The following is a 13,211-nucleotide window of genomic DNA, read 5'->3' on the forward strand; positions in this document are numbered from 1 at the left end:
TGACTGAGGAAAACAACTTTCCTCAGTAAGCAGGAGACTTAATGTAGATGGTGGATTTTCGACAAAGTCTAAAATTGTAAACTCATAATTATACGAAGCTCTGATTCAGCAATCAGACGTGAGTATCGAGACACGGCTCTCTCATCGAATTCTCAACGGAGAGTACTTTCTCTCAGAGTACATGTAGATATGTAGTCTCACGACTGGACAACGGCATATATCATGAATACTGAATACTTTCAGTGATTATTTCTATATAGTATCACGAGATGGACGGCTCCTAGACAGCTTGCTCTGCTAGTATAGAACGATAATGTCTTCAGGAACAAACAACGAGTTTACCCTGACTATATAAAGGATATGACTTACCGACAAGCTCATATCGGGATAATTAATGCTCATAGACATCTTGCTCTGCTAGTATAGGGCCACAAAGTTAATTATTCCTAATTGCTCATATTCCATGGTCGAATCCATGACTGGTCCCATGGAATGGCAATAAACAATTGTTCTGATTCTATGATCGAATCCACAGCTTGATCTCATAGAATAGCAATAACTATATTATCTCATTACTCCGATTTCATGATCGAATCCACAACTGGTCTCATAAATGGTAATAGATAAATCTTAATTACTCTGATTCTATGGTCGAATTTACGATCCCATGGAATGGTAATGCCCACTTTATTATTCTGAATTCGTAGTCGAATCCTCAACTGATCCTATGAATTAATAATAAACATCTTATTGCTCAGTTTTGTGAATTATTCTCCACCGAATTCCACAATTAGTAATAAATAATCAACAACCGGGAGTCTGAGCTACCTCTAAGTAAGCCCGGATTCAAATGGTGAAGGTGTATTCAACGACGATACACTAACAGTCACCACACGAACGAGTATTTCAAAAATACAACGAAACGATGAGCCTATGCAAAATAGAGAAGAACATAATAAATAATTAAAAATATTGACCAGGGTGCTGGGAGCACGGACACACGACCGACCGACCGTGTCGTGGTCAATCCCACGCCAGTTTTATATTTTTAATGCATTTTTATTATTTTCCATGATTTGATGAAAATTCTCTCATTTTATCAAATCTCCTTCGTCTCGAGGAAACTCCTCGGTTTCATGGTACTTCCATAAATCCATAAAAAATAATATAACATTAAGAAAAGGAGTGTGGGGCGTGACCATTGGCCAACTGGCCATGCCTTGGTCCCAACCGACCCCACACCTCACGGTTTCTTATTATTTTATTATTATTATTATTATTATTTCTCTAATTTCATGAAAAAACTCCTTGATTTCATGGTATTTTGCACAAATCATCAAATAATAATAAAATAAAATAAATTATGAAAACTTGTGGGACCGGGCCTTGGCCGGCCGGCCATGCCCTAGCCGGTCCCACACGCCCCTTTGTTTTATTATTTTGTTATTAGTTTTCCTTGAATTCATCAAATTCCTTGATTTCATGGTATTTCTCTCAAATTAGGAAAAATTCCCTCAAATCATCAAAAATACCTAAAAATATTAAAAAATTATGAAAACTCATGGGACCGGGCCCAAGCCGGCCGGCCATGCCTTCCATGGTCCCACACGCCCTTGTTTTGTTATTTTAATATTTTTTGCTTCCTTGAACTCATGAAAACTCCTTCAATTCATGGAAACTCCCTAAATTCATCAAATTTCTCAAAATTCATGAATTTTTCATAAAATCATCAAAAATATTATAAAATTAAGGAAAATGCACCAGGGGACCGTGGTCACGACCGTCCGACCATGCCTTGACCATGGAGGTCCCACGCCTCCTCATTCCTTATTTTATAATTATTTTTCATCATCTCATGGTGTTTTCCTCAGTTTCGTCGAAACCCTAATTTTGGCATTTTTTCTCGAATGGATGCTCAATTGCACGTCAGAAAATATCAAAATTCTCAGGACTGAGACGCGGACGCCTTGGGGACACGATCACGCTATCTTGACCGACCAAGATTGGCTCTTTGGCTCACGGAAGCCGATCCCATCAATTTTCACCGTTTTGACCTAATTTGCACAATTGCTCGTATTAGGTCCAAAACTCTTCCAAACACTTTGGATTTTCATGAAGTGATCGTCAGGCGGTCACGTGACAACCCAGGGCCGGTTTCATGACTCCATGGTCGGTCCCTCGTCTCGTCATAATTAATTAGGTTTTCTCACCTAAGGCTCATACGAGCATTTTTGAATAAATGATTAAGCCAACATTTAATCATTCTTCCACCAAAAAATCGTCAACTCTTCAGGAGTTCTTCGTATTTGCTCACGTGAGCATATGGACACTATATGGTTGATCCACGGTCCCATGTAGTCGCTCCCTCCTTCGTCCCATGGTTAAACTTCTGACGAACCATGAATTGATCATCAATTGATCAAATTAGGGTTTCTGAATCCAAGGATCATCATTCCAGATTCCAACCTTAATAATTTTACGACAGCCTCATGGTCCTTAATTTTATTAATTATGATCGGTTCGACGACCAGTATTCTAATTAATATTTTTGGTATGCTGCCAATAATCCATCAGATGAGCAACACATGCTCAGACGATCAAATATTCAACAATTCATGACATGAGCAACACTTTCTCAGATGATAAATATTTTCTCAAACCAAGGCATATTAGTTCAACAATCAATATTCAACGATCCATCGAATGAGCAACACTTGCTCACTTCATCGTAAGAATTATACCTCTGTCTCATGGCATGTTCAATTCATGAGTTTCAGAACATCATGTTCGACACTCAGCAACTACATGGACTCATCGTCCCATCAAACCACGAAGTCATCAATTGACTAACAAACCACGAGACGTCAATCATGTCACTTGGGGGGATATCACTTAGGGTTTTGGTCTGGCGGTCTACGGCACGTGTGTTCAAACACACGATGGAATGTGAGCAAGTCGTGCAATCAGTTGAAGGACTTCACGAGGTAGTGGGTGGAAAATCGACCAAGTCTCCACGCGTTGATCAACTGGTTTCAAACACGATCTCCACTTCCCCACTCCTTGATTCCATCAACTGTCACACTTCATGGAATCATAGTGTCTACAATTCCAGCAATATAAATAAGTCTCTGAAGCATCAACAGTATCATCAATCTCACGTCAAACTGACAACACGAGATCATCAACTCATCAGTTGAGCAACTACTCTCAATTGAGCAATTTCAATCACTCAGAGCTTATCGTATTCAGAATTCACACACCCACAATCTTTGATTACCATTGATTCCACACATTTCTCAGCTTCCCTCCTATAGATCAACCTATCCTCTCTTGTGACCGAATTTACTCTGGAACAGTCATTGTCTTGATTTATGCCGGAGTACTACAGATTCATCTCTCGAATCTAAAGCACCCCCTTTGCAGAGGTGCATCTGTGTGAGGTTTAACATTTCGCTCGGTTCGAGGAGTCTCCTCCGAACGGTCGTCTCCTCAATTTCTTAAAAACCAGAAAATCGTTTTTCCCCATCTACAAATACGAGATTTAGTTTAAGCTTTAAGAAGATGATTATGATATTCTAAAAGTGAATCGCACTGCAGTGAATTAACACTAAAGGTTTCAGAGAACTTTTTAAAGGAAATGGGACAAACTGTGCATGTGGTGTCCCTAATTCTGCAGTCAAGCTCTTTTAACACGTTGACTTTTAATTATATTCCTCTCTAAACAAGATTTTATATGGAACTCTGTTTTCGTTATTAATATTTCCTTCCATTTTCTAACCATTCCTCATTGTGACAGGAAATTTTATGGCTTTATTTATTGTCAACAACCTAGCAATGTCATGAAAATCCTTGCAAGTGTATCTTCATATTAGCATGTGTAAGTCTAGATTTATTCTTATAAAATTTTATTTTTACCATAATCTAAAATATCAAAATAATTTAGAAAGTTGTAAAAAAAATTCTGAGCAGACATTTTTGTTTTATTGCGATGAATTTTTATCTGTTGCAGGTGTTTGAGAGTTTCGGTTTCATCATTTAACTTTCCCTTCAACGTTGCAGCCGAATGAACAACAACAAAAGCATCGGACAGTTTGGAGGTCATGATGCTTGACCTTACACTGTGATGCGGAAAAAGAAAAGAAGCTATGCATCCAGACTTTACCCCTGTTTTTCTGGTTCATACCTTGGATCCACCTACTGTATATAATCTTAACTGGACAATAATCATTTTTTACTGCATGCCCTTTATTAAAGTGAGGCTACCGTTACCTATGTGTCCGCTGATGAATTTTAACCTCTCAAGAGAAGTAAAAGTATAGATGACTATGTGCAAAATACTCAAATTTTAAAAGTATAACTTATAATAAATTTATAAATGTTTTATTTTAGTCTCATGCTAGTATACTCAATAGTCAGTATCATGCTGTATGGTTTAGTGTTACTGCTATAAACTATCTCCTTTAGTAACGACACTGGAAAGTTTTACGTTTTCTATCTTTTAGTAAAGCATTAGGTATGAGTCGGGGGGTGCTCTGTTATCTGTGTGGGTACATATTCTTTTTAGGATCTTCATTACTCCATAAGTCCATGTCCCATGCATGGTGATTAGTTAATCTTTGTAGAGTCACTCTCACCGTCTGTCTCTTTGTTTTCACTTACATGATGGAGTTTTATCATTCAATGGTCAAAAAGATTCGAGTAATCGCCTCTCTAAACAGGTTTCGCCTAAACACTTTTACATGTATATTCTCTCTAGAATCTCAACATAGATTTTTAATAATTTTTGCTTGATTCTTAAAAAAAAATTCTCTTACACGGATTGATTTTACTATTCATATTAATTTCCAAGAATATAGAATCTGTAGCGGGATTGCTGAAATATTGGTGGGAATTTATGAGCAAGTCAATTAGAAGCGAAAATGACTTTGATATTAGTAGCTTCTCAAGGTGAGAACTATATGTTTATTTTCCCTGTCTCTATGGGTAAATGCCTTTATGTTATAGAATGCAACTAGAATTGTTATCTTATATATCTTTCTAAGGATCACGTTTTTGTAATTGTCGATCATGTGTTCATATTTCAGATCTATTACTGGCGTGATTTCTTTATTTTTCTATTTGACATCATGGTTCACCCACAAGCTTTTATAGCTACATTTAGTCATTCCTTTGTTATTTCTTAGGGATTCCGAGCCATAGTATTCCAATTTATAAGTAGATTAATTAATTCAAGTCTTTATGTTCCTCCACTGAAATGAGATGTTCTTAGGCATTTGAAAATTGAGTTTATTTAATTGCATTGCACAATAGTCCAATACACATGTAGAAGATGAGCGTGCAAGTTTACATGTATCATCTCTCTGGACTAAAGTATGATTTTGTGGTTTGGGTATAGACATGTTCTTATTGTGTTATTGATATCCATATGTAACGTAATATTGATTACTGTTTGACTTGCCAGGTATTCCGATCATCTGCACAGAAAGCACGCAAGAGAAGAGAGCACAACAGTGTAAGGAGAAAGAGGGAGGTCAAGGAGAACGACGATCTAAGAACCAGGTGATTTATTGCTTCTAACCCGTAGGATTTTCTCTGATCAGATGACTGAGTTCACTTAAAATAAAAAAAAATGACGTTGGTTACAGGCACTTTATGCTATCCACACCTCTAGCTTTTTTGGCCAATCAACAAGAATTGAACATATTTAAATCAAGTCCTACCTCTCTGTCTATAAAAATCAAACCATTCATGTCCACGAAATTATCGATTTAACCAAGAAAGATATAGGATGTACAGTATATTTGTATTATGTTTCTGCATCTTCTCTTATAGTATTTTCAGCTTCCATTATTTAGTCTATCAGGGAAACCAGCAGTTACATCACCATCCACAGTTGATATTCCTAACTACCATACTCAGGCTGCTCTGCAGCAGGTGTGTTGGACGAGTATATTAATTAGTCTGGAGAAGTAGTATATGGTGAAATTTGCAATAGTCGAGAAAGGGTCTCTTTTCCAAATGTATGAAGAGCAATAGGTTTAGTACTATGGTTTTTTAATTTAATATTTGAACTAAATTGTGGGTGTTAATCCTGAAATATTTTGTTTACGGCTGTGTTAGAGACAACAGAATTCCCAACAAGCACGATGAAATGTGATGTTTAAAAGAAGTACATGCCATGCACTGATTTACAATGTCAAAACTAGATTCTTCTGTTATTATTGTTTACAATGTGAATTTTGCATTCTATGTTCTTGACAGAATTTTCATGCGTCTAATGCAGAATCTCAAACCTAAACGGATACTCACATGCTATTATTTGATTCCCAAACCTAAACGGATACTCACGTGCAATTAAAAGAATACGTCTGATGGTATTGTCTCGGACTATCCGGTAAGAATCTGAATAACTATTTTGTGGAATCTGTACTCTTCACAGACCCACCCAGGGATCTAAGAATAGTTTTTTATTGTAGATCAATGTACTGATGAATCTCACCATAACGCTAGCATGGATCCTGCAGATTTAAGGGTTCATCCTACACTAGAATGTAACTTCACATTTAAACTATTTCTTGGCTTTGTACTTTCTTATATTTGTCCATGTATGTCTGGCATTAACTGTATGTATGCCACCGAAGATTTTGCATCAGATGATTCAAATTAATCGTCCGGCATTTTGGATGATGAAGACGAATTCAGGGCTTGAAACTGGATGATTGGATACACGGGAAACTTCGTCATAGGACTGGAGTGTTCGATAAGAAAATCTTCAAATATATTTTAGAAATTAATACATGATTGGATAATTGATTATGGTGATTTTCAATTCTTAGCTAAAATTTTATACACTTTACAATATTAATGAGCTTTTTCTTATCCAAACGTAAAAGTAAACATGGAAAGGTGAGAGGTTAAGCTTGGTTTCATATAATCAAATCTGTTATTCGGATAAATTTTGAGATACCTTAATTTTTCATTATTCTTGAACTGAATTTTTATTTGAATGTAATATTTACTTGATAATCACTAGATTCAATTCTAGAAATTAATAGTTGACTGAAAATTTTGATTAAACAAAAGGCAACATGTAAAGATAAAAAGTTGAGCTGGGTTATATATAAGCATTTTAAGGATACCTTAATTTGCCACTATTCGTGAGTTGAATTTTTATTTGAATCTAAATAGTGTACTAGCTTTCACTAGATTCAATTTTATCTTTTTGATTCAAGGAAGAGAGAACCAGTTGATATTGTTGATCATGTTTCTCATGATGTCGTTGATCGACGGGGTGGATGAAAGTGGTGACATAGATTATGTTTTTGGTTATTTTTGAATGTGTTTATCTACCGGTTTAGTAGGAATATGTCAACTGAAATTGGGAATGACCATCTCGTATTTTGTGTTAGTTAATGAACGATTTTATGGATTCTTATGATCATGTAATCCAGACATGTACATTATTTTACATTGTTATCGCTATTAGTAGATACATGAATGAATTCTAGAAGTTTCATTAAACATTAGAAAGTTTATACAGTTGTTCAAGAAAGTTTATCAACGTGCAACTGCTCGGAAAATTTGTAAGCAATCAAATTGGTTACATATACTTAATTAAATGATTAGAAAAACAAGTAACAACGTATTAGAACCTTATCTGCTAAAACAATATTGTTCACCAAATTGAGCAGGCTTATACCATTTTTTAAAACCAAATTGATGCTTTTGTATCACATTGGTAGAAAAAAGACATCTCATTTGTTGTTCTCTCATCGTTATCATCATTACATTCTAAAGTAAATTAAGTTCCTTCATGAATAGTCTTCCTATTTTCACTAGGATCATCCGATTGTGGCGTGCCGGTCATTATGACTCCATTGTCCCCGGATTTGAGCCCATGTAAATTTATTTCATGGTTTTAGCAGTCAAAAAAAGATATGGTACTAATTTTTGTTCTGCGCACTTGCTTCTTCTTGAATTCATTGAGTCATACCTCCAAATTGATCAATATTCTAGAGGCATTGGTAGTTGCCAATGCAAGTGCACCTGTTGCAAGGTATAATGGTTTGTTAGGTAACAAAAAAATACAATTGTCGGCACATGTCTTGGTTAATTAGAAACCGACCACTAATCTCAAAATTTGCTTACAAACGTTCCATTAATGATAAAAATTATTAGAGTATTGATGAAATTAAATCAAGTGATTGATTTTATTTTTTTTACTGGAAATGAGTGCCCAAATGCAGACTGATTCAATTAGTACTGATATTATTAAGTGTTTACTAATGTTATGAAATTATGAGTACCCTGGAATGAGAAAAAAATAAATTATGTAAACAGACACTAACATGGGAGGTTGAGCCGGGGCCTTACCTAGTTATTAAAAATAAAAAGAATTACACAGGGTCAATTTGGAAGGTTGACAACCTAGCAACAAGCTGGGCACCCATACCTCTCTGAATAACAATACCTAATCTATGAAATAAAAAACTACTATGACTACTACATGCATCAAGATTAGCTAAACAATTCTTAAGCCTTTTCAGAAAAAAAAAAATCCTCACCAAGCTCCCCTAAGATAGTGAAAGCCAAAACCCCCAAACCATAACCATGAGCTGCACATTGCTCCAGATATTTGTTACGTTTATGCAAAACAGCATTGGCGATGGCTTGTCCTGGATTAAAAACAGTTTACGCACCAGTGGTGAAAGGTGAAACACCAGTGACATCTAGACACACATCCTGCCCATTTTCCCAGCTATAAACAAAGATGTCAGCAGGTCTCAAAGTAATACCGTCTGAAATAAGACCCAGAGACAATTCCTTCATAGCATGAACAACAGCCTTGTAACACATATCAGCAACCACATCCCAAACAAGATCATGACGATACTTAAGCTCAACTTCGCTGGCACAATGCAAGGTATGATCACCAAAAATATCCATTTCCCGCTTGCAACAAGAACATAAACCCCCTTTAGGAAAGAGCGGGATGCCAAGTCGATAGCACAAAACAACTCTAAACTGTCTCGACCCAAGACACTGGTGGAGTCCACTTATGGGAACTACTAAAAGATAATCTTGAGCTCGTTTGATCCTATTAGATAACCACAGAGTAGAGTCTCTCTGAGTCAAAGTAAATTGGTTTGATATTTGTTTCTTCACAGCATCAAAATAAACAACTGCCAAGGAGTGCATGGAAGGGGGGGGGGGGGGGGGAAGTATCTTCAATGTTGTATGAAGAAGGCAAACCAAAAACCTGAATAAAGGACTGAAGATCCTACTGGTAAGTTAGATCGTTCTCACAACATGCTGGGTGTAGGCTGCCAAGTATAATCTGCTGCACAGCCTTGGTCTGATTCTGAGAGGCTAGAAAACAATTTTTTGGCTAGTGTCGGACATAGTGTAAACCCCCAAGCCGCCATCTTCGATAGGGAGAGTGGAGATGCGTAGTTGCAAAGGGCCAAAACCAGCACCATCACCCGTCACCAGGTGTATTAAAAATAGCTCAAGCTGACAATCAAAGAGATCAATACCTGGTTAGAGAGCGGATGGCTTGGTAGTACGCCTCGTGAAATATAATTTAGATACACCGGCACAATTGCGTAACAAAAGAAGTTCACATTGAGGATCCTTGAGCTTTTTGATAGATGTCATCAGTTGAATAGTCTTGTTGACCCTACTGAGCACCATATCACTACAAAATTGCAAATCAAGACTAACATGACCCCCAAGGAGTTTCACACCGTCGGCAGGTCTACCAATGTTGGGGGGAAACATACCTTCTTCGTGACTCCTAACATCCACCGTAGGCCAGAAAACTTTCGTCTTATTGATGTCAATATGCAAGCCCCTCTGCGCATCCTCATATTGTATAATATTCAAAGCCCTGGCCACTTCTACTGTATTCCCAATGACGGTGCCATCATCAAGATACCAAGGATGCAAGTCCAACTTACACTACGAAGCTATCTTCTTTATCAGTGGGTGTGAAGTAAGAGCAAAAAGGAGGGGACCGAGAGGGTCTCCCTGCTGAACACCTTGAGCTGAAGACAAAATGAAGTTATTGTAATATAGTCTGGCTGGTTTGGCATAACACTCCACCCATCTGGAAATGACAGGGCATTGCAATCTAACTTCATTGATAAGATAAGACCTATTCACCAAGTTAAAGGCATTAGTGAAGTCAATCAAAAGCATATTCGTGATGGTAGAAGTACCTTTATGCCCCAACAAACTGTTCACGGCATGGAAAATGCTCTCTCCCCCGCAAGGTACGCGGACACCAAACTGAAAATCACCCAAGTAAGAGGCTATTTCTTTACCCACTGAGAAAGATGCGAGTTTAGACACCAACCTCCTCCAAATAGTGCCCACAGCAATGAGTCGAAGACCACCACCGGGCTTCAAAAGAGGAGTTAAAGGTGCGCTAGCAATATACTCTCCTAAAACTGCAGGGCATTTCCCCGCAAGCCATAAATTCACAACACTGGTGATAGAAGAAAGCAATTCATCAGCCACAACTGATGCCGAACCACTCATGAATTCCAAAAGATGTTGTGCTCGCAAACCATATCTTCCGCAAGAAGTCCCTTTAGGGAACCTTTTGACAGCACATTGGACGAGCCTGGAATCGACAGAAATAGCATCGACAGCATCAGATGTATAGAAGGTGGAGAAGCATACGGGTGTTTGTGTTGTAGTTCAGCTAAAGTATCTTCGTTGCAGGGAGAAACCCCACTGGACGATAACACCCGGACGACAGTTGTGTACTACCCGTAGCCTATTTTCCTCCTGGCTGCTTCTATATGAGCCAAGTTTTTCTTCTTCTTACCAACCTGCGTTTTGCGCTGTTTATGGCTGGGAGACTGCAACATCTTGTGTATCAAGGAACAACTCCCATTGGGTTCCTTCCAGATTAGTAGCGCTTGGTTTATTGCAGGAATTTGTAGTCGCTTCCTATTACTCGATTTCTCCTCAGTAGAACACTTAGGAATGTAGAGATTTAAAGTAAAAATATGAAGCAACAACAACTTCAACCAAGAGGCTAGATCTCTGTGGTTAGCAATCACCTTGTCGAGACAAGCCTTTAAAGTTCTGGATAAGCTTAATCTGCAGGGTATGGTATACTCGCAATGGTTGCAAACTGCCTCTGAAAGACAGCATTAAGCAAATCCACAGAAAGAAAGTTACCTTCATCTGCATTGTCTTCTAGGGGTGTAACTGCAGCTGCAGGTCTGTTGATTCCATGGACAAGGAAATCCGCTGAAGTACCTTTCAGGGGTGCAGCAATCACCTCTCCTCCTTTATGCTCGCGGCTCTTCTTCTAGGCATGAATATACATGCACTCAGTCCATAACCACATTCTTAACTTCAGCAAAACACGATTCCAGGCAGCAAAAACATGAGGCTCGGTAGCTATCCTTTCTCTGCAAATGATGATGTTGTCAGCTGAGTAAAGGTGTCGGTCCTGGACGTGAAGCTCTAGCATAACCCTTGCCTGCAATCATCGTAGAGGGCCTGTTTCTTTTTCTTTCTTTTTTTGGTGGGTGGTGGTGGTGGTGGTGGTGGGTGGGTGGGTGGGTGAACGGATGAGGGAGAGATTGAATGTTATAAAGGTAGTAGCTACTTTGACCGTGGGGATTGCTTGGAAAGCATCCAATAACCCGTTCAGGGTGTGTGGAAAAAAGTAACCAAGATCAATTCCTTTCTTTAGCTTATTCGATTTTTATACTACATTGGTCATAGGTTTGGGCATCATATAAGGGGAGATTTGAAATCATATATGGGTATACACCCTAATCATAGTGTAATGTTACACATAAATCAATCATTTTACTTAAAACTTGGAAAGAATAACAAGAAATCATTCCTTTAACGTATAGGGGGCCGTTACATGGAAAAAGAGGGTTTCGAAGAAATAGTTTCCAATTTAAAAAAAGAAGAAAAGAGAACTTGATAAGAATAAAACTGGAAGTCTATTTTCCTACGTAAATTTATATCCTAAATTTCCCATATATGGAGACACTCATCCGGTAAATCATACTATCTACATGAAAACCAATATTCATGAAGAATATTTTACTAACTTGCCATTTTACTTAATATTCATGAAGAAGATTTTACTAATCATTTCAGATTTACGAGCGAGTCTTTTCGTTCTCATCTTCGATTTCATGTTTTACTAACTTGCATATCGATAAAAATCAAGATATAAATGATGATCAATTTTCTTCCGTAAATTTTACGATACATATTTAACAAGACTAGGTAGTTTTTTGAGGTTCCATTGACCAATGAGAATATCCCGAATGTGCACCCTTTTTTTGCTTAACAAAGAATTATATTAATATCCAAAGAGTTTTACAAAAGATTACAAAAGTTTTTCAATAGAACTAAAAGAATAAAGCAGCAATAATTTTTTTTTGATGCAAAAACATTCTATTTATGAGAATTAGTTCATTACATAAAAATCTTGATCTACCCAAACTTGCATGTCTTTGGAAGATCAGACCCAAGATTAAAACTTTCTCTCATGACTCTAGCTCTTTTTGCTAACTTATCAGCAACACAATTTGCTTTCCTCCTAACTGAAACACACCTCCAATACTCTAAAGAACTTAACAGAAACTTAATATCAAGAATTAATGTTTGATTCATCCAATGAACATAAGAGTCGGGCTCATTGATTTATTTTATTAAAGACTCATTATCAGACTCAAAGATAACCTTCTTTAGCTTCATCTTCACTGCAAGATTAACAGATTCTTTTAGAGATTTACATTCCAACTCTTCCACTTCAATTCCATCTTTCATTCCTCCATCAATGTAGATGCTTTGGCACCAATGCAGGTACCTACAAAATTCCTCATAATTAGACCCAGACCACCTTGCAAAGTTTCTTTATTGAAAGAAGCATCGATATTAAATTTTAAGCAATCATTATCTGGAGGAACCCATTTAATATCCTGCAATGGGAGAATAACTTGCTGAACATGAGAATTAGAAAGCTTATTTATGTTGTCCAGTGACATGAGTCTGTTAGGATTGATGTTCTGAAAAACCTTAGAACATCTATCCTTCCAGATTGTCCAAGCTGCAACCATAAGCAAATTGTTAATATCATGCCTAATGAAGTTTGAGCCAAAAGTAATATTGGTACCTGCAGAAAACCAAGAGATAACCCAATTTCTGAAAGAACCATGGTGAGA

The sequence above is a fragment of the Papaver somniferum genome, chromosome 5, assembly GCF_003573695.1.
Source record: "Papaver somniferum cultivar HN1 chromosome 5, ASM357369v1, whole genome shotgun sequence".
In the NCBI taxonomy this organism is placed as follows: Eukaryota; Viridiplantae; Streptophyta; class Magnoliopsida; order Ranunculales; family Papaveraceae; genus Papaver; species Papaver somniferum.